Consider the following 10,000-nt stretch of genomic DNA (forward strand, 5'->3'; position numbering starts at 1 on the left):
TCTTGCCGCTACCCCCCGCCCCCCCCCCGCTGCCGGTTTGCGCGGAGCCCCCCCTTCCCGCCGTTGCCTCTTGCCGCTACCCCCCGCCCCCCCCCCCCCGCTGCCGGTTTGCGCGGGAGCCCCCCCTTCCCGCCGTTGCCTCTTGCCGCTACCCCCCGCCCCCCCCCCGCTGCCGGTTTGCGCGGAGCCCCCCCCTTCCCGCCGTTGCCTCTTGCCGCTACCCCCCCGCCCCCCCCCACCGCTGCCGGTTTGCGCGGAGCCCCCCCCTTCCCGCCCGTTGCCTCTTGCCGCTACCCCCGCCCCCCCCCCCCGCTGCCGGTTTTGCGCGGAAGCCCTCCCTTCCCGCCGTTGCCTCTTGCCGCTACCCCCGCCCCCCCCCCCGCTGCCGGTTTGCGCGGAGCCCCCCCCTTCCCGCCGTTGCCTCTTGCCGCTACCCCCCGCCCCCCCCCCCCGCTGCCGGTTTGCGCGGAGCCCCCCCCTTCCCGCCGTTGCCTCTTGCCATTACCCCCGCCCCCCCCCCCGCTGCCGGTTTGCGCGGAGCCCCCCCCGCCTGCCGTTGCCTCTTGCCGCGGCCACCACCGCCCCCCCCACACCCCCCCGGCCCCCGTTACCGGTTTGCGCGGAGCCCCCCCCTCCCGACGTTGCCTCTTGCCGCTGCTGCCACCCCCAGCTCCCCACACCCCCCGGCTCCCGTTAGCGGTTTGCGCGGAGCCCCCCCCTTCCCGCCGTTGCCTCTTGCCGCTACCCCCGCCCCCCCCCCCCCCCCCGCTGCCGGTTTGCGCGGAGCCCCCCCGCCTGCCGTTGCCTCTTGCCGCGGCCACCACCGCCCCCCCCCCACACCCCCCGGCCCCCGTTACCGGTTTGCGCGGAGCCCCCCCCTCCCGACGTTGCCTCTTGCCGCTGCTGCCACCCCCAGCTCCCCACACCCCCCCGGCTCCCGTTACCGCTTTGCACGGAGCCCCCCCGCCCGCCGTTATCTCTTGCCGCTGCCGCGACCCATCTCCCCCCCCCCCGCCGCCGCTAACTGCCCCCCGAAGCCGCTAGCAGCTGGGCACCCCCCGCCAAAGCCGCCGCGGCTTCCCCTTCCCACATTGTCCCCTGGAGGGGGGATCGCGACGCGGGCTGCCGCTTCCCTCCCGGGCTGCCCGGCTGCTCTCTAACCCCTGCGACCGAGGCGGCGCTGTTAGGGCGGCCGTGCCGGTGCCCCTTGCCGCAGCTAGCCTCTCGCCGCTGCCCCCTCCCGTCCGTCGTCCCCCGTCCCCCAAAAACTTGCTGCTCTCCACGCTGGAGCCTGCACGGGGGAGGTTGCGCTCCGCTCCTCCGGCCCTAAAGCCGCCCCCTCTCGCCCGCCCCCCGGGCTTGCCGCTTGGCTGGGCTGCCCGCCCGCCCGCTAATCCCCCCCAACGCCCCCACCCCAAAAACACCCCAGCCCTACCGCATGCCGCTCCCCCTCTCCCCGCTCTCGCTGACCGCTGCCACCCCCCCCCCACCCCCTCCCCCCCGAAACAAACCCCCCCAGCCCTACCGCATGCCGCTCCCCCCTCTCTCCCTAGCCTGCCCCCCCCCGCCGTCGCTTGCTGCTGCTGCTGCCGGCCGCCGCCGCCGCCGCCGCCGCCGGCGGGACCCGCCTCGGTCTGGTGGCGCGCGCTCGGAGATCCCCGGCTACCCCGTCCGTCCGTCCCCTCCCTCCCGCCCCGCCCCGGGGGAGGGCCCGGGGGCAGCGCGGGCAGGCGGGGAGCAAAAAAAGGCGCGGGCGCCAAAAAACGTCGGGGGTCCCGGGGTGGCGGAGGGGGGCGGCGGCGGGGGGCGGCGGCGGGGTACACGGCGCCGGGTCCAGGGCGCCGGGTCCAGCCCGTCCCGGGGCGGGGACAGGTGGTGTCCGTCCGTCCCCGCCCCCGTAACCTGCTCTGAAGCATCCGCTTCCCGCCGCGGTTCGCCCTCCACCCCCCCCGCCGCACACGCAGCTGCCGCTTCCCCGCCGCCTCTGCCCCCCGCCCCGGGATCAACCACCCGCCGGGTCCAGCCGGTCCCGGTCCCGGGAACCTGCTCCCGGGGCCAGCCGGAGCCACGCCCCCTCCTCTGACGCTTCCAGCTGCCGCCTCCCCTCCCACCCCCCAAACTCACACTGGCCCTCGCCGGCCCCGCCCACCCGCCTACCTGCTTGCCCGCCGCCGCTGGGTGGCGTGCCGGACACTCTCGCACACAGGTACACAGACAGGGACACAGGGACACAGGCACTCAGGCACACAGGGACACAGGGACACAGGGACACAAGGACACAGGGACACAGGCACTCAGGCACTCAGGCACTCAGGGACACAGGGACACAGGGACACAGGCACTCAGGCACTCAGGGACACAGGGACACAGGGACACAGGGACACAGGCACTCAGGCACACAGGGACACAGGGTGGCGGGCCGGAGGCCGCTCTCCACTGTGTGGCAGGGGTCCAAGAGCCACCCCAGCCCAACCCAGAGGGTCTTTTGCACCTCTCTAGAGGCCCACCCAGAGACCCCAGGCCGCAGCAGAAGCCTCTCCCGCACGCTCTGCAGGCTTCTCAGCCACCCCAGGCCGCAGCAGAAGCCTCTCCCCGCACGCTCTGCAGGCTTCTCAGCCACCCCAGGGCCGCACCAGAAGCCTCCCCCGCACGCTCTGCAGGCTTCCGACCCACCCCAGGCCGCACCAGAAGCCTCCCCCGCAAGCTCTGCAGGCTTCCGACCCACCCCCAGGCCGCAGCAGAAGCCTCTCCCGCACGCTCTGCAGGCTTCTCAGCCACCCCAGGCCGCAGCAGAAGCCTCTCCCGCACGCTCTGCAGGCTTCTCAGCCACCCCAGGCCGCACCAGAAGCCTCTCCCCGCACGCTCTGCAGGCTTCTCAGCCACCCCAGGCCGCACCAGAAGCCTCCCCCGCACGCTCTGCAGGCTTCTCAGCCACCCCAGGGCCGCACCAGAAGCCTCTCCCGCACGCTCTTCAGGCTTCTCAGCCACCCCAGGCCGCACCAGAAGCCTCCCCCGCACGCTCTGCAGCTTCTCAGCCACCCCAGGGCCCGCACCAGAAGCCTCCCCCGCACGCTCTGCAGGCTTCTCAGCCACCCCAGGCCGCACCAGAAGCCTCCCCCGCACGCTCTGCAGGCTTCTCAGCCACCCCAGGCCGCACCAGAAGCCTCCCCCCGCACGCTCTGCAGGCTTCCCACCCCACCCCAGGCCGCAGCAGAAGCCTCTCCCGCACGCCCTGCAGGCTTCTCAGCCACCCCAGGCCGCAGCAGAAGCCTCTCCCGCACGCTCTGCAGGCTTCTCAGCCACCCCAGGCCGCAGCAGAAGCCTCTCCCGCACGCTCTGCAGGCTTCTCAGCCACCCCAGGCCGCAGCAGAAGCCTCTCCCGCACGCTCTGCAGGCTTCTCAGCCACCCCAGGCCGCACCAGAAGCCTCTCCCGCACGCTCTGCAGGCTTCTCAGCCACCCCAGGCCGCAGCAGAAGCCTCTCCCGCACGCTCTGCAGGCTTCTCAAGCCACCCCAGGCCGCAGCAGAAGCCTCTCCCGCACGCTCTGCAGGCTTCTCAGCCACCCCAGGCCGCAGCAGAAGCCTCTCCCGCACGCTCTGCAGGCTTCTCAGCCACCCCAGGCCGCACCAGAAGCCTCTCCCGCACGCTCTGCAGGCTTCTCAGCCACCCCAGGCCGCAGCAGAAGCCTCCCCCCGCACGCTCTGCAGGCTTCTCAGCCACCCCAGGCCCCAACAGAAGCCTCCCCCGCACGCTCTGCAGGCTTCTCAGCCACCCCAGGCCGCACCAGAAGCCTCTCCCGCACGCTCTTCAGGCTTCTCAGCCACCCCCAGGCCGCACCAGAAGCCTCCCCCGCACGCTCTGCAGGCTTCTCAGCCACCCCAGGCCGCAGCAGAAGCCTCTCCCGCACGCTCTGCAGGCTTCTCAGCCACCCCAGGGCCGCAGCAGAAGCCTCCCCCGCACGCTCTGCAGGCTTCTCAGCCACCCCAGGCCCCAACAGAAGCCTCTCCCGCCACGCTCTGCAGGCTTCCGACCCCACCCCAGGCCGCACCAGAAGCCTCCCCCGCACGCTCTGTAGGCTTCTGACCCACCCCAGGCCCCAACAGAAGCCTCCCCCGCACGCTCCTGCAGGCTTCTCAGCCACCCCAGGCCGCAGCAGAAGCCTCTCCCCGCACGCTCTGCAGGCTTCTCAGCCACCCCAGGCCGCAGCAGAAGCCTCTCCCGCACGCTCTGCAGGCTTCTCAGCCACCCCAGGCCGCACCAGAAGCCTCTCCCGCACGCTCTGCAGGCTTCCGACCCACCCCAGGCCGCACCAGAAGCCTCCCCCCGCACGCTCTGCAGGCTTCTCCCGCCACCCCAGGCCGCACCAGAGGATCTTTTGCACCTCTCTGGACGCCACCCAGAGACTCCAGGCCGCACCAGAGGCCCCCCCCCCAACCATTTACAGGCTGCAGTGCCAGCCTAGGCCCCGCTGGCAGCCTCCCTTGTCTGCTTTGGAAGGCCTCCCATCCACTCCAGACCTGCCTGGAGGCCTCCCTCGACTGCTCCCGGGGCCCTCGAAGCCACCCTAGGCCTTTCTGGAGGACCTGCTCGACCGCTCGGGCGGCTTCTGACGCACCCTCGGCCATCCGGCGCCCAGCAGCTCCCAGGGCCAGGCACCGGCCTCCCCCTCTGGCCGCCCCTGGGGCCGGGGGTGGCTCGGACTCGGCGCCCCCCAACGTGTCGTCCCGTCCCCCCCCCGCCCCGCACCGCCGAACATTCGCTGCAGCCGAGGGCTTGCCGCTCGACGCCTACCCCACCCGCCCAGCCCCCCCGCTGCGGCCCGGCGCTGCCCCGGCCGCTGCGCCCCGCCTCTCATCGCTCCCCCCCACCCGGCAACCGGCCGCCGGGCACGGCAAGTCCCAGGGCAGGGAACAGGTGCTGCCGGGACCCCCGTGCTGGCTGCCGGCTTCCCGGGGCTGCCCCGGGCACGGACAGGTCGCCCCCCCCGCCCCGGCGAATGTTCACCGAACTGGCTGCCGGCTGCCTTCGAGCACCCCCCGCCCCCCGCCACTATCGTCCCCCCCCGCCCCCCCTCCGCCTCCGCTGCCGCTTCTCCCCCGCACCGCCTCCACTGCCTCCCCCCGCCGCCGGCGAACGAGTCGCCGGATCCGTAGGGTGCCGGGAGCCCGAACGGCGAGCGGCTCCGGCTGCTGCCGGGGACCGCGGGGATTCGAGCCGGTCCGGCCGCGGCCGGGACCCCGTGCCGGAAGCCGGCATCCCGGGACGGCCCCGGGACGGCCCCGGTCGCCGGCCGGGGTGACGTTCAGCGAAGCGGCTGCCGCCAGTCTTTGGGCCTCCCCCGTGCCGGGGCCGCGGGGCTTCGAGCCGGTCCGGCCGCGGCCGGGATCCGGGGCCGGACGATGGCTTCCCGGGCCGGTCCCGGTCGCCTCCCGGGTGACGTTCACCGAAGCGGCTGACGGCTGTCTTCAAGCCCCCCCCCCCCCCCCGCCTCCGCGGCCGCTTCTGCCCGCACCCCCTCCACTGCCTCCCCCCGCCGCCGGCGAACGAGTCGCCGGATCTGTAGGGTGCCGGGAGCCCGAACGGCGAGCGGCTCCGGCTGCTGCCGGGACCGCGGGGATTCGAGCCGGTCCGGCCGCGGCCGGGACCCCGTGCCGGAAGCCGGCATCCCGGGACGGCCCCGGGACGGCCCCGGTCGCCGGCCGGGTGACGTTCAGCGAAGCGGCTGCCGCCAGTCTTTGGGCCTCCCCCGTGCCGGGGCCGCGGGGATTTGAGCCGGTCCGGCCGCGGCCGGGATCCCGGGCCGGACGATGGCTTCCCGGGCCGGTCCCGGTCGCCTCCCGGGTGACGTTCACCGAAGCGGCTGCCGGCTGTCTTCGAGCCCCCCCCCCCCCCTCCGCCTCCGCTGCCGCTTCTCCCCGCACCCCCTCCACTGCCTCCCCCCGCCGCCGGCGAACGAGTCGCCGGATCTGTAGGGTGCCGGGAGCCCGAACGGCGAGCGGCTCCGGCTGCTGCCGGGACCGCGGGGATTCGAGCCGCTCCGGCCGCGGCCGGGACCCCGTGCCGGAAGCCGGCATCCCCGGACAGCCCCGGGACGGCCCCCGGTCGCCGGCCGGGTGACGTTCACCGAAGCGGCTGCCGGCTGTCTTCGAGCCCCCCCCCCCTCCGCCTCCGCTGCCGCTTCTGCCCGCACCCCCTCCACTGCCTCCCCCCGCCGCCGGCGAACGAGTCGCCGGATCCGTAGGGTGCCGGGAGCCCGAACGGCGAGCGGCTCCGGCTGCTGCCGGGACCGCGGGGATTCGAGCCGCTCCGGCCGCGGCCGGGACCCCGTGCCGGATGCCGGCATCCCGGGACGGCCCCGGGACGGCCCCGGTCGCCGGCCGGGTGACGTTCACCGAAGCGGCTGCCGCCAGTCTTTGGGCCTCCCCCGTGCCGGGGCCGCGGGGCTTCGAGTCGGTCCGGCCGCGGCTGGGACCCCGTGCCTGTCGCAGGCTTCCCGGGACGGCCCCGGAACGGCCGCGGTCGCCGGCCGGGTGACGTTCACCGAGGCGACTGCCGGCTGTCTTCGAGCCCCCCCCCCCCCTGCCGGAGCCGCGGGGATACGAGCCGGTCCGGCCGCGGCCGGGACCCCGTGCCGGAAGCCGGCATCCCGGGACGGCCCCGGGGACGGCCCCGATCGCCTCCTGGGTGACGTTCACCGAAGCGGCTGCCGGCTGTCTTCGAGCCCCCCCCCCCTCCGCCTCCGCTGCCGCTTCTCCCCGCACCGCCTCCACTGCCTCCCCCCGCTGCCGGCGAACGAGTCGGCGGATCCATACCGTCCCGAGAGCCCGAGGCGGCGGCACCCAGTGCGGGTCCGGCCGAGGCCGGGACCCCGTGCCTGTCGCAGGCTTCCCGGGACGGCCCCGGAACGGCCGCGGTCGCCGGCCGGGTGACGTTCACCGAAGCGGCTGCCGCCAGTCTTTGGGCCTCCCCCGTGCCGGGGCCGCGGGGATTCGAGCCGGTCCGGCCGCGGCCGGGACCCCGTGCCGGAAGCCGGCATCCCGGGACGGCCCCGGGACGGCCCCGGTCGCCGGCCGGGTGACGTTCACCGAAGCGGCTGCCGCCAGTCTTTGGGCCTCCCCCGTGCCGGGGCCGCGGGGATTCGAGCCGGTCCGGCCGCGGCCGGGATCCGGGGCCGGACGATGGCTTCCCGGGCCGGTCCCGGTCGCCTCCCGGGTGACGTTCACCGAAGCGGCTGACGGCTGTCTCCGAGCACCCCCCCCCCCCTCCGCCTCCGCTGCCGCTTCTGCCCGCACCTCCTTCACTGCCTCCCCCCCCCCGCCCGCGAACGAGTCGCCGGATCCGTAGGGTGCCGGGAGCCCGAACGGCGAGCGGCTCCGGCTGCTGCCGGGACCGCGGGGCTTCGAGCCGCTCCGGCCGCGGCCGGGACCCCGTGCCGGAAGCCGGCATCCCGGGACGGCCCCGGGACGGCCCCGATCGCCTCCTGGGTGACGTTCACCGAAGCGGCTGCCGGCTGTCTTCGAGCCCCCCCCGCCTCCGCCTCCGCTGCCGCTTCTGCCCGCACCCCCTCCACTGCCTCCCCCCCGCCGCCGGCGAACGAGTCGCCGGATCCGTAGGGTGCCGGGAGCCCGAACGGCGAGCGGCTCCGGCTGCTGCCGGGACCGCGGGGCTTCGAGCCGGTCCGGCCGCGGCCGGGACCCCGTGCCGGAAGCCGGCATCCCCGGACGGCCCCGGGACGGCCCCCGATCGCCTCCTGGGTGACGTTCACCGAAGCGGCTGCCGGCTGTCTTCGAGCCCCCCCCCGCCTCCGCCTCCGCTGCCGCTTCTGCCCGCACCCCCTCCACTGCCTCCCCCCCGCCGCCGGCGAACGAGTCGCCGGATCCGTAGGGTGCCGGGAGCCCGAACGGCGAGCGGCTCCGGCTGCTGCCGGGACCCGCGGGGCTTCGAGCCGGTCCGGCCGCGGCCGGGACCCCGTGCCGGAAGCCGGCATCCCCGGACGGCCCCGGGACGGCCCCGATCGCCTCCTGGGTGACGTTCACCGAAGCGGCTGCCGGCTGTCTTCGAGCCCCCCCCCCCTCCGCCTCCGCTGCCGCTTCTGCCCGCACCCCCTCCACTGCCTCCCCCCGCCGCCGGCGAACGAGTCGCCGGATCCGTAGGGTGCCGGGAGCCCGAACGGCGAGCGGCTCCGGCTGCTGCCGGGACCGCGGGGCTTCGAGCCGCTCCGGCCGCGGCCGGGACCCCGTGCCGGAAGCCGGCATCCCGGGACGGCCCCGGGACGGCCCCGGTCGCCGGCCGGGTGACGTTCACCGAAGCGGCTGCCGGCTGTCTTCGAGCCCCCCCCCCCCTCCGCCTCCGCTGCCGCTTCTGCCCGCACCCCCTCCACTGCCTCCCCCCGCCGCCGGCGAACGAGTCGGCGGATCCGTAGGGTGCCGGGAGCCCGAACGGCGAGCGGCTCCGGCTGCTGCCGGGACCGCGGGGATTCGAGCCGGTCCGGCCGCGGCCGGGACCCCCGTGCCGGAAGCCGGCATCCCGGGACGGCCCCGGGACGGCCCCGGTCGCCGGCCGGGTGACGTTCAGCGAAGCGGCTGCCGCCAGTCTTTGGGCCTCCCCCGTGCCGGGGCCGCGGGGCTTCGAGTCGGTCCGGCCGCGGCTGGGACCCCGTGCCTGTCGCAGGCTTCCCGGGACGGCCCCGGAACGGCCGCGGTCGCCGGCCGGGTGACGTTCACCGAGGCGACTGCCGGCTGTCTTCGAGCCCCCCCCCCCCCCTACCGGAGCCGCGGGGATACGAGCCGGTCCGGCCGCGGCCGGGACCCCGTGCCGGAAGCCGGCATCCCGGGACGGCCCCGAGACGGCCCCGATCGCCTCCTGGGTGACGTTCACCGAAGCGGCTGCCGGCTGTCTTCGAGCCCCCCCCCCCTCCGCCTCCGCTGCCGCTTCTCCCCGCACCCCCTCCACTGCCTCCCCCCGCCGCCCGCGAACGAGTCGCCGGATCTGTAGGGGGCCGGGAGCCCGAGGCGGCGAGCGGCTCCGGCTGCTGCCGGGACCGCGAGGCTTCGAGCCGGTCCGGCCGCGGCCGGGATCTCGTGCGGAACGTCGTCTTCCCGGGACGGTCCCGGGAGGGCCCCAGTCTCCTCCCGGGTGACGTTCACCGAAGCGGCTGCCGGCTGTCTTCGAGCCCCCACCCCTGCCGTGGCCGCGGGGATTCGCCCCGGTCCGGCAGCTGACGGTTCCCTGTGCCGGACGCCGGCTTCCCGGGACAGCCCCGGGACACCCCCGGTCGCCTCCCGGGTGACGTTCACCGAAGCTGCTGCCGCCTGTCTTTGTCCCCCCCCACCGTGCTCTCCCTCAGCCGGGAGGTAGACGTGCTCTCCCTCGGCGAGTAGACGTGCTCTCCCTCGGCGAGTAGACGTGCTCTCCCTCGGCGAGTAGACGTGCTCTCCCTCGGCGAGTAGACGTGCTCTCCCTGGGCGAGTAGACGTGCTCTCCCTGGGCGAGTAGACGTGCTCTCCCTCGGCGAGTAGACGTGCTCTCCCTGGGCGAGTAGACGTGCTCTCCCTGGGCGAGTAGACGTGCTCTCCCTGGGCGAGTAGACGTGCTCTCCCTGGGCGAGTAGACGTGCTCTCCCTCGGCGAGTAGACGTGCTCTCCCTGGGCGAGTAGACGTGCTCTCCCTCGGCGAGTAGACGTGCTCTCCCTGGGCGAGTAGACGTGCTCTCCCTCGGCGAGTAGACGTGCTCTCCCTCGGCGAGTAGACGTGCTCTCCCTGGGCGAGTAGACGTGCTCTCCCTCGGCGAGTAGACGTGCTCTCCCTCGGCGAGTAGACGTGCTCTCCGCGGAGCTCGCGCTTGTCGCCAAGGGGTCGCTGTTGCGCTCTGCCTCCGCCTACGTCATCGTACAAGCCGGCGTGATTTCTGCGACCTGCCGCTGGGCGGAGGTCGGCTGGTTGTGCGCTCGCGGAGCTGACGGCCCTCCAGTTCCGTACATGAGGGAACGAGTGACGCCG

This window comes from Melanerpes formicivorus, unplaced genomic scaffold (assembly GCF_026170545.1).
Source record: "Melanerpes formicivorus ecotype bairdi unplaced genomic scaffold, bMelFor1.0.p_v2 SCAF_734, whole genome shotgun sequence".
Classification (NCBI taxonomy): domain Eukaryota; kingdom Metazoa; phylum Chordata; class Aves; order Piciformes; family Picidae; genus Melanerpes; species Melanerpes formicivorus.